General features: G+C 38.2%; 1 pseudogene; it reads right to left on the minus strand.

The window, feature by feature from the left end:
• Positions 1 to 8,842: 8,842 nt before the first annotated feature.
• LOC102434150 lies at positions 8,843 to 9,413 on the minus strand (annotated as a pseudogene).
• Positions 9,414 to 14,350: the final 4,937 nt, after the last annotated feature.

Raw genomic sequence — 14,350 nt, forward strand, 5'->3', positions numbered from 1 at the left:
AGCCCACAGGAAGAGTACAGACAGTGCCATTAAGGTAAAGTTATAGTAACTGGCCTATACAAGGATTAAGCCTATTCAGGTTTGTTATCCAGTGGTTCTTAAACATCAGCATACAACACTTTTACATGGAAGGCTTGCTAAGTCAGATTGCAGGGCCCCAACCCAGTGACTGATTCAGTAGGTCCTGGGTAGGCCCAGATAATTTACATTTCTATTGAGGCTCCAGAGGAAGGTCTCAGGCAAGGCTGGTCTGAGGAACACACTTTGAGAAACACTGGCCTACTTAACTAGGCTGACCAGCCACAGATGGCATAATATGAAACATACAAAGAACCATAAAGCTTTTTGACAATACAGTATTGTATCACTATTTCAGTACAGGCAACTTATTTTTTTCTAAATACTCTCTCACCCCCCCTAAATCCCCCAAGTCCCAAGCAAATTGGTCCTGAAAAAATGTAAGAGCCTTGCAGAAAGGGGATGAATGAACATGGGATGATACAGATTGACAGTGAAAATCATATACAAAAAGACAAAGCAGACATAAGTGAGGCCACAGTTTAACTGGTTGCAAATCTCTTACTAGTGTCAAAAGGATTTTTGTCATGTGAGCAGGCAAAATTCCAATAGTAGTCTGAAAATATTACTTACATTTTGTAATTATAACCAAAAGACCCCTTTCCTTGAAAAAAAAGAAAAAGTGTAGGGAGCGGCTATAGGGTTAAGCCTGGGACTGACCTGTTGGCAAAGCCACAAACAAGTCCCAGCTTAGAGGGCACAGTCCTCTTAGCATAATTAGGCTTGACCTTATGAGGCTCTCTAGATCTTATCTGGGTAGCTAATGGGCTGAGGGAGATGCAGCAAGTGCTGCCAAAACAAGTGAAACTCACAAGAACACTGTAACTATGGTGACCACTACCTTGTTTACCTCTGACTATAAAATAAAGGCTCAGCTTGTCCCTGGATCTCTCTCTGTGGCCTCAGCCAGGCACAAGAAGATCCACCTAGACCCAGCTTATTCTCTTTGTCTGTCTTTTCTTCATCCTTCACTGTCCTCCCTCAGGCTTGTGGAGCCCTTGGCTGAGCTGGCTGGGCACAAAAAAGTATAAAGCTATTTGGATAAACTTTACATTTTCCTTCCTACACTTCCAATGTTTATAATTTTTGTTGATGTCTTCATTTTCCACTTTTGTTTGAGTCCAGTTGGTCTTAAAATAATTTTCTACTCTAATAAAATAAATCTTTAGTCAGTTGTTGGCTTTCCCAAGGGGTACTGAAACTTTCTCAATTTCCAAAGAAAATATAATACTAATACTTTTGGGACTAGTGAATTACTAGTGTGGACTTTATTAAAAACAATTAGAATGAAAGTAGAGAATAAGTGGGCCAAAACTAAATAAAAATGCTTGAACACAAAATATCTTTCTATGGACATTAAAAATAAAAGGTCTTTTACGCAAGTCCAAATAAATGGCATTTGTAAGGTAAGGGGAAAAAAAAAAACTACAGGAGCAAAAGCCCAGGCTGTGCTTTTTAAAAATACAATTCTACCCAGGAAAGTTCCTCTCCCTTTTAGGAGTCATATATCATTGGTTACTGGGAGACTAACAAAAGCAAGCATAAACACAGATAAGAAATGTTTTAAGTAGTCACTTTAAATACATCATTGTGAAATCTCAGTGCCAAATACACTAATTTATAAAACTTGAATTATTAGAAGAGTTGAAAACAGCAACAGGATATAGTCTCCTGAAGATTATGACAATTTGTCATCACTTTATGATTTTGGTTTTATAAGATTAAAGGTTTCCTCACAGCAAGTCTCAGAGGAAAATGCAAAACAGAGTTCAAAAATATACTAAGAATGAGAGGATCTAAAATTAGAAGCACTGCGTAGGGATCTGCTTTCCAAGTTATGGTTAGGCAGATATTAAAATCGTCCATTAGTGACGCTTTTAATGATGCCTCAAGAAATAATGGCATTTCCCAAGAGATTGAATTCTTCAGATTGATCTATGGCTCCTTAGCTTATTCTCTTTTGATTTGTGGTATGCACCTCCCAGCCATAACTAAGTGTAATAATCAGAAACTTGTGATGATCAAGAACCCCATGTGCCGAGGCCTTGAGTGTAAAGGAGCTTGGATTTATGTGGTGGCTGTGGTTTTGTGCTATAAGAAAGTGGTAACAACTGGCCTTTGTCTCTAAAGATGTTTCCCTAAACATGTTCCAGCCGTGGGCAAACTACGGCCCGCGGGCCGGATCCGGCCCGTTTGAAATGAATAAAACTAAAAAAAAAAAAAGACCGTACCCTTTTATGTAATGATGTTTACTTTGAATTTATATTAGTTCACACAAACACTCCATCCATGCTTTTGTTCCGGCCCTCCGGTCCAGTTTAAGAACCCATTGTGGCCCTCGAGTCAAAAAGTTTGCCCACCCCTGTGTTAGCCCATCCTCCATGCCTGTGAACATAAGATTGTTGGTGCTATACTTATTTAAGCCCACTGCAGTTTATGTTCATCTAAAATAGAAATATATTTTGGACCAGCTTGCCTTTATGTATCAGGAGAACTTATCATGGCTTGTGATTCAATCCAGAATTGAGACAGCAATTCACTCTGGCCTAATGAAGTAACATCAACCACTTAGCCTAGAGGCTGACATTGCTGTCACTCACCTGTATGTGTATTTAGAAACTTTCCATAATCCTGATTTGTGGGGAGTAAGCATGATGGAGAAAGAATGATTTTACTGTCTTTAGCTTCAGAAGAAAAATGTCTGCATATTTCAAGAATGGAAGATGATCTACCATTATATTACAACATTGCTCTTGGAATTCAACTCTCATAAGCATTACCAGTAATCATTTACAAGATTGTTACCATGCCCTGAAATTCAACATTTCAATTGTAATTCCGAGTAAATTTTGCAAGCAGGTAAGACAGTCATTATTAAATTTGTAATGACCAATGCCACCTGAGAAAAAGTCTGTGGTTCAACCTCCACTTATCTGACACATCCTATATAATAAAAGGCCAGTGACCATAACGGTGTAACAACTGGAACAACTGATCGACCAGTCGCTGTGAGGTGCATTGACCACCTCTCAGTCCCTCCCCCAGCCCGCAGGCTTCAGTTGCTGGATGGCCAACAGGGAACCATGGGGGAACCAGGATGGCGGTGGGGAGGGACTGGGGACTGGCGAGTGGGCGGAAGGCAGACCTCTTGGTCCCTCCCCCGCACCCGCAGGCTCTGATCATGGTGAACAGGGAACCATGGGGAAGTGGGGTGAGCGGCGGTGGGGTCGGACTGGGGACTGGTGAGCGGGCAGAAGATGGCCCTGATTGCAGGCTAACCCTACCCATGCACGATTTTGTGTGCTGGGCCTCTAGTCTATTTATGATGACTAAGAGATGGTAGGTGGCTGTTGAGTTCCAACATGTAAGCTTCTTAATTTTGCTGTTCTTTGCTCTGGCCGCTGCTGGTTAAGTATCGCCATGTTTTACCTGATCTACAGCTGCCTGGCTTGTTTTATCCCCAATACTTTGTTTGCCAGAGTGTCACCACTTTGACCATTCACATTGAATGTAAAGTTTTCTTCCTAAAAAAATAATTATGCCTATTTTACCTACTTGCTTTCCATTTATTGTCATTCGTCATTGCCTTCAAAATTAGGTCCAAACTACTTAGCATGATGAACAAAGCTCTTCATGGTCTTATCTGTAGTGGATCATTTCTGATGAGTCGGAGCAATTTATAAACCATACTCCCTGCTCTGAGGTTGCTGAGCCTCCTTCTATCACTACCAGGATTGAGACTAACTGGACTTGACCATGAGTAGGCTTCTTTATCAAGTTGTGAAAATCCGATGCTCTTGCTTGGAATTTAAGATGAATAAGCTTACCAATGATCTAATTTTATCTTTATTTGATATTATTATTCCATTATATTAGTGTGTCATTCAAGTAGACAAGATCTATAGTTTGGTGAAGCTGTTAGATAAAAGCATAGAGAAAGGATTAAAACACAACTGTCTGAAGCCCCAGGCTACACGGCTGCCATGAAAAGTATTTAAATATGGTGGCAGAATTAAAGAGCCACATGAATTACCTAATTTTCAGGGCTGGACATTTGGAATCATTATAAGAATTTTATTTGTCTAATGTTAATTAAAAGTTATTAAAGGATTTTATATTTAGTATATCTATGCCAAAAACTCACATTATTTCCTCCCAGAAATATCTGCATTATAAATATGTTTAGTAAGTAAATATTCAGGGGGGATGTATTACACTTAACAAATATTTATTTTCAGTTGATAATTGGCTTTAAGAAATTTTATAAAAGCACTTGACATGATTAATTTTTATACACTTCTATGCCAGTTACAAGGGGCCAGCTGGGAAAAGGGGAATGTGTGTGTGTTTAGGGTAGAAGGGTGAAAAATACATTTATGAGTAGACTCTGTTCCAGTCATTGTGCTTTATGCACATTTCTTTTTTGGGAGTTAGGGGATGGCGGTGGTAAGTATTCTTAGTTTTATTTATCTAATTGCCTCAAATTTAATACACCTTCACTGGGGAAAACGTGGAGGGCGAAAAACAAATATAGAACTATACCCTTTCTCTGTATCTGTCCTTACTATGTAAAAATTTTAAATTAATGTAATACAGTTCTTAATAATTAATTAAATGAATCAATTAGGGGGGCAGTTCACATATAACACTATATTAGTTTCTGGTGCTCAAGATAGTGATTTAATACTTGTATACATTGCAAAATGATCACCACAACATGTCTAGCTACAATTTGTCACCATACACAGTTACAAATTTTTTTTTATTGTAATAAGAATTTTTAAGATTTACTCTCTTAGTAACTTTAAAATGTTACTTTTCAAATAACAGTGCCATGTTGCTAACTATAGCTAGTGTGCTGTACATTATATCTCCATGACTTATTTATTTTATAATTGTAAGTTTAGACCTTTTGATTCCCTTCACAGATTTCATGCCCCTGCCTCCACCTCTAGCAACCACCAATCTGTTCTCTATATCTATGAGTTTGTTTTTTTATGTTTTTATTTGTTTTTGATTTTACAAATACATGAAATCGTTGTATTTGTCTTTGTCTTATTTCACTTAGCATAATGTATTCAAGGTTCATCCATGTTGTCACAAATGGCAAGATTCCATTTTTTATGGCTGAGTAATATTCCATTAGATTCCACATCTTCTTTATCCATTCAGTCATCGATAGGCCCTTACATTGTTTCCATATCTTGGCTATTGTAAATAATGCTGCAATGAACATCTCTTTGAATTGTTGCTTTCAATTTCTTTGCATAAACACCTGAAGTGGAATTGCTGGATCATTTCGTAATTTATTTTTTTGTTTCTTCTTGAAGAAACGCTATACTGTTTTCCATAGTGACTGCACCAATTTACAATCCCACCAACAGTGCACAAGAGTTCCCTTTTCTTCACATCCTTACCATCATTTATTATTTTTCTTGTCTTTTTGATGATAGCCATTATAACAGGTATGAAGTGATATTTCATTGTGGTTTTAATTTACATTTCCCTTATGATTATTGATATTAAACATCTTTTCTTATTCTTATTGGCCATCTACAGGTCTTCTTTAGAAAAATGGCTATTCAGGTACTCTATTCATCTTTTAATTGGATTTTTTTTTGTAATTGAGTTGTATGAGTTCTTTATATATTTTGGGTATTAACCCCCTATTGGATATATGATTTCCAAATATTTTTATCCTATTCAGTAGGTTGCCTCTTCATTCTGTTGGTAATTTCCTCTGCTTTGCAGAAGATTTTTAAGTTTGATTTAATCCCATTTGTTTATTTTTACTTTTGTTGCCTTTGCTTTTGGAATCAGATCCAAAAAATCATTGGCAAGACTGATGCCAGGGAGCTTACTTAAGCTTATGCTTTCTTCTTGGAATTTTATGGTTTCAAATCTTATGTTCAAGACTTTAACCCATTTTGAGTTAATATTTGTGTATAGTGTAAGACAGTGGCCTGGTTTCATTAATTTGCATGTGGCTGTCCAGTTTTCCCAAAAACTTTTATTCAAGAGGCTTTTTTTCTATTGTATAGTCTTGCCTCCTTCCTTATAGATTAATTAACCATAAATGTGTGGTTTTTTTCTGGTGATACACATTTTTTTTAATCCTCAAGAAACCCCATGAGACATGTATTATTATCACTACTTTACAATGAAACTGAAGTAAAGAAAAAGGCGTTGTGATAAAAGGCGTTTATCACATCTTAACTGTAGTATTAAATGTTAATATTGTAGAGGATTATGTCAGCATCCCCCTTTTTGCTCCCCCTCACTCCGCAGAGCCCCCTAACAACTGTTAGGAGAACGGCACTGATAACATGTTGGTTGGGAGGAGAAGATAAACATCTAAGACAGTCAATCTCTCCCGTGAGATCTAAGTTTAATTTTTGTCATGGGGATGTTAAGTGACTTTGCTCTGTGAATTCCCAGAGTGCGGCTACAAATGTGATGCTAGAGGCTTCCAAATTCCCAGTTTTTAAAATGATTGGTATCACTTTTTTTCAGTGGGATAGTGAAGAAGGTTATGGAAAGAAAAAATTACAAAGAATGAAGTAGTTCAGCACTTGGGGGCAGCCAGCAGAAGATGCAGCTACAGAAATCACTCAGCTCTGGACATGAACGCTTCCTTATACAGTAGGAAGGCTCTTGTGCCATGTTCATGTTTCAGAAGTCAGAGCTATACTCTGGCTTAGGTATTTTGTGCCTTCAGGATTTCTATGTCCATATACTACTTCAAAACTGTCAAGTATGAGAGACTAACAATTTATATTGTTGAAACAAAGTTTTCCTTGGTCAAAATCTATAAGAGGATAAAAAACTGTTTAGCTTGTTTAATAATTTGAAAAATGGTTGAGCTGGAGCAAACCTTTTTGCAAGGTATACTTACTAGAATTTCTTTTTTTTTTTTCACTAAAAGTATTACAAAGGGTATTACATAAGTGTCCTTTTTTTCCCCCCCGCCCTTGACAAACCCCTGCCCTCCCTTACCCCCCAGTGTCTTATGTCCATTAGTTATGCTTATATGGATGCATACAAGTCTTTCGGTTGATCTCTTACTCCCCTCCCTCCTGTCCCCCAACCCTCCCTGGCCTTCCCACTGCAGTTTGACAATCAGTTTGAGGCAGCTCTGCCTCTGTATCTATTATTGTTCAAAAGGTTGTAATGGTCTTTATTATCCATGAATGAGTGAGATCATGTGGTATTTTTCCTTCACTGACTGGCTTGTTTCACTTAGCATAATGCTCTCCAGTTCCATCCATGCTGTTGCAAATGGTAAGAGTTCCTTCTTTTTTACAGCAGCATAGTATTCCATCGTGTAGATGTACCACAGTTTTCTAATCCATTCATCTACTGATGGGCACTTAGGCTGTTTCCAGATCTTAGCTATGGTGAATTGTGCTGCTATGAGCATAGGGGTGCATATATCCTTTCTGATTGGTGTTTCTGGTTTCTTGGGATATATTCCTAGAAGTGGGATCACAGGGTCAAATGGGAGTTCCATTTCCAATTTTTTGAGGAAACTCTGTACTGTTTTCCATAGTGGCTGCACCAGTCTGCATTCCCACCAGCAGTGCACAAGTGTTCCTTTTTCTCCACATCCTCTCCAGCACTTGTCGTTTGTTGATTTGTGGATGATGGCCATTCTGACAGGTGTGAGATGGTACCTCATTGTTTTTTTGATTTGCATCTCTCTGATGATTAGTGACTTTGAGCATGTTTTCATATGTCTCTTGGCTTTCTGAATGTCCTCTTTTGAAAGGTGTCTATTTAGATCCTTTGCCCATTTTTTGATTGGATTGTTTATCTTCTTTTTGTTAAGTTGTATGAGTTCCCTGTAAATTTTGGAGATTAAGCCCTTATCAGATATGACGTTGGCAAATATGTTTTCCCACGAAGTGGGTTTTCTTGTTGTTTTGTTGATGGTTTCTTTTGCTGTGCAGAAGCTTTTTATTTTTATGTAGTCCCATTTGTTCATTTTCTCTTTAGTTTCAACTGCCCTAGGAGCTGTATCAGTGAAGAAATTCCTTTGGCATATGTCTGAGATTTTGTTGCCTTTGTATTCTTCTAGAATTTTTATGGTTTCCTGTCGTACATTTAAGTCCTTTATCCATTTTGAGTTTATTCTTGTGTATGGTGTAAGTTGGTGGTCTAGTTACTAGAATTTCTTAACATTATTTTGGGAAGTACAGTTCTTGATAAGCAGAGCATAGTTGTTGTTTTTTTTATGTTTGTGACTTTTTCTGTGTACTATTCTCTTAGATACTAATTATATAAGAAAAAGACTAGAGCCAAGAGCCATAAAATAAACATCCCAAGAGTCACCAATACCACTATGTATCCTTGATCTTTGAGAGAGTAAATCAAGATGGCATACTACCTCCTGAACATTCATATTCATCAAAAAGAAGGATAACCAGGAAAGATCGAGTAAGTCACTTAGGGACCAGATTCAGTAAGGCTTAAATTGTTGCTTTATTTTCCAGTGTTAACTTGCTTGTTCCTCAAGTGAAATATATTTCTTGTTCCCACATTCCTAGGAAGTGCTCGATGTGGTTTCATCCTTGAATATCTGAGACCAAGTGAGAAGATATTAAATGGAAACTAGCTGAGAAGGGAAAACTCCATCATTCTCTGACATGGATTTTTTTTCATTATTGCAAAGACAAAATTTAATTTTTAATTCTTAGTTCGATTTAAACACTGCTTTTAGTACATTGCTGATACCAGCCTTGCAGAAAGGGCTCCGGAGAGATGTTCATAGCAGCACACACCTGTGGCTCTTCTTTGGTTCTGGAGGCTCCAGGGAAATCAGTATTGCTTCGTGAATTACATTCTCTAGGCCTCTCTGTGTGAGTGCAGAACACTCCACATACCTGACGGCCTTCAGGCCACCGGTTGGCTTTCCAGCATACGCTGGAGTGATAGGTTTCTGTTTGTTCTTGCAAGTTTCTCAATAGTAGAGGGGTCATCTCTGAGAGCAATTTGGGCCCCAACAAGCAAGAAAGGGGTCTTTAAACAGTGGCGAGTTATCCCAGGCACCCATTTTTCTTTCACGTTTTCACATGAGGATGGAGAGACCACTGAAAAACAGGCTAGAAAGAAAACTGTGGATAACTCTGCGGTCATAATTTGTCATACTCCTCTTGCCCTGCAGTATCAAAAAGTCCAAGAGTATATGGCTCTCCACCAACCATAACTGTGACTGCATAGTTGTCAAAAACAGTGGGTACACACTCAGATGGGAATTTGTTTGTTATGTAGGGTATCAGGAGACATGTTTTACCAACAGCGCCATCACCCACACAATGCCACTTACTTGTCTGCATTGCCGAAACAGTTTTCTATCCACTTTATTTCAAATCTGATGATGACCTCAGCTTCTCCACCAGGGTGTTGGCAGCACTGCCTCATTCGGACATGCATTTAAGAAATTCCTTCTGGCCCGCAGAGAACTTTTATCTTAGACCAAATTTGCGCTCTCTGTGATCATCTGTTATTCATCTCTAATTCTCACAATTTTCTCTCCCTACAGCAAAATAAGTAAACTTAAGCATTGATTAATAGTAAAAATATGTAGGATTAATCCATGAAATCAGGTTTCTAGGATTAGTCATAATCCAGGATAACCCAGTGGAAAGACACAGTATATTAAATGTGTCCTTTACCAGTAAAATAGAAAACAGAACAAATCTCCCTCTTGATTGTAATAGCATAGTTATGGTGCCTTGTTCTTATTGTCAATTACTTGGAGAAGAGAATGGCTGATTTTAGCCTATTTAGACAACCTAAGGTTTTGGAAGTAACAAAGTTCCACACTTTTTTCAGAAATGGATGCTGCTCTTTCTATCCTTTCCCCACCTCTCCACAAAGCTGAAGCAGAAAGAGAAAATAGGAATGAATACAATGCCATCATCACATTGATGGGTGAACCTATAGGACTGAGAGCTTCTAATCCAGTGGTTCTCAACCTTCCTGATGCCGCGACCCTTTAATACAGTTCCTCATGTTGTGGTGACCCCCAACCATAAAATTATTTTTGTTGCTACTTCATAACTGTAATTTTGCTACTGTTCTGAATCATAATGTAAATATCTGATATGCAGGATGCATTTTCATTGTTACAAATTAAACATAATTAAAGCATAGTGATTAATCACAAAAACAATATGTAATTGTATATGTGTTTTCCGATGGTCTTAGGCGACCCCTGTGAAAGGGTCGTTCGACCCCCTAAGGGGTCGCGACCCACAGGTTGAGAACTGCTGTTCTAATCAGAAGTGGGTCACTTTTCCAGTGACTACTGAAGATGAAGAAAAGTTTACTCTACCCGTAGGAAATCTCAGTTAGCTAATCGAGTAGGCTTCCTTGTGACTTAACTCCAATGGCATTTCTTGCTGCAGCTGTGGTGCCTCTACCAACAACTTCACAGCTTACCTCACTCTGTTGTTGCTCACAGAGAAGTGTTGAGGAAACAGGGAATCTATTGTCTCACCACAGAAAATTTAAAAACACAACCTTAACCCATGTTTTAAACAAAGATTTAAACTAGATTCATGTCTAGTTAGTGGAGTGCAGTCGTTTTTTATAGCAGGAATTTTGCAGTGGTGCTATTGATCTTATAAATTTGTAAGAGAGAACCTACAGGGGCAAAGAGCCTTGGCTAAAATTCAAGATAGTCCTTCATGGAATAAAAGTTTCTGAGTTAAGATTTTAGGATACTTTTGGAAATATGATTGTGCACCATATTGTGCCTATAATTTTACTCTTACCATGCATTCCATTAAGTATAAATAAAGTTAATTATCTGTAGAGATAGTAGGGCACGAGGTATCTAATAATAGATATTTACATAGATTGAAAAGAAGATTAAATAATATCAATAAACTAGTAGTCCTTTTCTTTTTCTAGAAAGAAGTAGCATGGACAAACTTATTTACAAAAAAATGAATTCACAGTAATCAAATGTGTCATTTAAAAGATATTCATAATTTTAGGGGAAAAAATCAGATTCTTGTCAAAAACACTGCAAAAACCAGTGAAGTAAGGGTGCTGATGGAATAGCAAGTGAAGTGAAAACAAAAAATGGAGAAAAATTCCAGGTTTTGGAGATTCCTGAATTGAAGCTGGTCTGCCCTGAAACCAACTACAGCTGTTGGTCTGACCTATCAACCTGAACTGCATGAACAGTCAGGGAAGGGGACTGCCACAGTGACCTTGGCCTGCTCATTGCAGATGTCCACCCTCAGCTTTCCTCACTTCCTCCTAGTATAGAAGAAAAACAGAAATGCTTCATTGTTCTTTCGATGTGTCTTTCCTTCTTTGACTCATTTTTCATTTTCCCTAAAATGCCTGTGTTTGATCCTGGTTCAATTTTCATGTAATGCTTGTTGCTAGAAGAAAAAGAAAAAGTGAGTTGTGTGCCTAACTATTCTTCTACACTACAGCTTATTCCTCCTGAAAATAATATTCCAAGAAGATCTTCTTTGTTCTTAATTTTCATTATTAGTTTGTAAAGCAATTGATTTTATTAAATTCTTTTAACAAACAGGATTTTTTTTTAACGCTGTGACCTAGAATTGGCTAAATAAAACCCATTATGGAAGATCTTTTGCTAAAGATTTTAAATCATTAATCACACATCTCTTGAATGCTTTGTAATGTATTTCTGGAATCAATGTGGTTGATATTTTAGAGATATTGCCTATGCTTTTGATGTTTTAAAGAAGTTTTAAAAATACCAGGGTCCCATGAGGCCTACCCTTTCCAGAATAGTCAAGTACATTAATCACTAATAAAACGAACCCAATCTTTTTGATGTGTACCTCTTCAATATTCATTGATCATCACAGTGTATTATGGAATGCACTAGGTGGAGAATATTCTACTGAATGTTTTTGAAATCAATGTGGAAAATTTTAAAAGTGGAAATGAAGGCAGGGAAAAGTAGATCAGGAGAAAATCCATTTGCAATGTGCTTTTTATTTACAAATCATGAGTCTTGTGCCTTGATAAAATAAATAATAATGATTATTTAACAGATTAGGGCAGATATGTGATTCCATTTGGGATAAACTCAAGCTACTTTGATGAGCATAATGTTTATTAATCTTAAATTATGGTTTAGAATCCTGTGTCTCCAAAACTAGAACTGAAACCCTTTCTGATGTGAATAAAATCAACATGGAAATTTATCAAGCCAAGTACATGGAGGATTCTACAAATGAAACAGATTAAGCATTTCAATGTATCCATTCTCCAGGACAGTCTGGCCCCTGGGCAAGAGTGATCAGGACACTCCCATCAGCACATATTAAGGTGGGTAGGAGAAATGGAAGCACAGCATGGAAGGAGAGCACTTCTTTCACTTGGATTCCTTATGTTAACCCAAGGGTTTTTGCCAAGTTTTTGATGTTTAAGACTTCAGTAAAAGGTAGAAATAAGGAAAGTATAAACCAAATAAGGAAAGTCTAGGATTGTTTCCCATTTATTGAGGTGCTTATTATTCTAAACTAGAGGCCCGATGCACAAAATTTATGCACTGGAGGGGGGGATCCCTCAGCCCTGCCTGCACCCTCTTGCAGTCCGGGACCCCTCGGGGGATGTCCGCCTGCTGGCTCAGGCCTGCTCTCCCCAAGGAGTGGGCCTAAGTTAGTAGGTGGACATCCCACTCGCAGTCTGGGACCCCTTGCTTCTTACCGCCCACCTGCTCGCTGCTCCTTACTGCTCAGCTCACTACTCCTTAGCACTGCCGCGGAGGCAGGAGAGGCTCCCGCCACTGTTGCTGCGCTTGCCAGCCGTGAGCCCTGCTTCTGGCAGAGTGGCGCTCTGAATGTGGGAGCACACTGACCACCAGGGGGTAGCTCCTGTGTTGAGCATCAGCCCCCTGGTGGGCAGTGTGCATCATAGTGACCAGTTGTTCTGGTCATTCTGCTGTAATGATCACTTAGGCTTTTATTACATAGAGTAGAGCAGAATGTTCAAAGAGACCTGGGAAACAATGACAGTCTGATATTTTCACACCAAGAGTGGCTTGTCAAAGGCTGGTTAATTTCTGAAGCCAGCACTTAAGTCAATGAGTGAGAATTGTGCTTGACAATCTGAGATAGCACCTATGAAGCACAGTATTTGAGCTTTTGTGTATACAATAATATGGAGGAATAGGTATATCTAATGAACATAGAAATATGTTCTATATATTAAAGATAATTATGTAAAACAATCTTTATTACTATTTACATATTTTTCCACTTTCTTTTCTTTTTTCTTCTTTTGCCAAGCATGCAGTTCAATTTTAAGTTAACTACACAATGATGTGACTCCTCTAAAAAAGAAATAATTATTTTAGTAAAGATTTCATTTAACAAGTGGCCTCACCTTTACCAGAACTGTATATATTATTTCATTTAATCCATACAATATCACTGTGAGATAGGGATTCTTGATCAGTTTTATAAATCTGACACTGAGAAAAGTTTATAATCATGTCGCCAGGATCGGTACACAGTTGAGTCTGACTCTGAACCTCACACATTAAGTTAAAGTGCCTGTTCATGTAACATGAAAGTACATGTACATTATACACACACATATATAGTACTGTTATATTTCTCCTTGAATTGCATATTCAGCTTAATCAATAAAGTGTTATAATTGGATTCAAACTGCTTTAGTTCTTACATTCTGAATTGCTAACTGAAAATCTGTTGGAGGGAAAAATTGATGCTCTGAGACCTCAAAGAAGAATAATGAGAATCTCAGTATATGTACTAGTAAAATCTAAAACAAAACAAAACAAAATAAAACAAGTGAAAATGGAGCTCATAGATAAAGAGAACAGATTCATAGTTGTCAGAGTAGAAGATGGGGAGAAGTAGAGGAAAGGGTAATGGGATTGAAAAGGTACAAATTTCAAGATATAAAATAAATAAGTCATGAGGATGCTACATACAGCATGGAGACTATAGTTAACTAGAGGCTTGGTGCCTGTAATTTATGCATGGGTGGAGGAGGGGCCCTCAGCCTGGCCTGCACCCTCTTGCAATCCAGGACTGCTGGCTCCTAACCGCTCACCTGCCTGCTTGTCTGATTGCCCCAACCACTCTGCCTGCCTGTCTCATTGCCCCTAACCACTTGCCTGCCTGCCTGATCACCCTTAACCCTTCTGCCTGACCGATCGCCTCTAACTGCCTCTGCCTCAGCCCCCACCACCATGGCTTCATCAGGACGGACATCTGGAATGACATCCAGAAGGTCGTTTAACTGT

Source organism: Myotis lucifugus, unplaced genomic scaffold (genome assembly GCF_000147115.1).
Source record: "Myotis lucifugus unplaced genomic scaffold, Myoluc2.0 scaffold_25, whole genome shotgun sequence".
NCBI classification, from domain to species: domain Eukaryota; kingdom Metazoa; phylum Chordata; class Mammalia; order Chiroptera; family Vespertilionidae; genus Myotis; species Myotis lucifugus.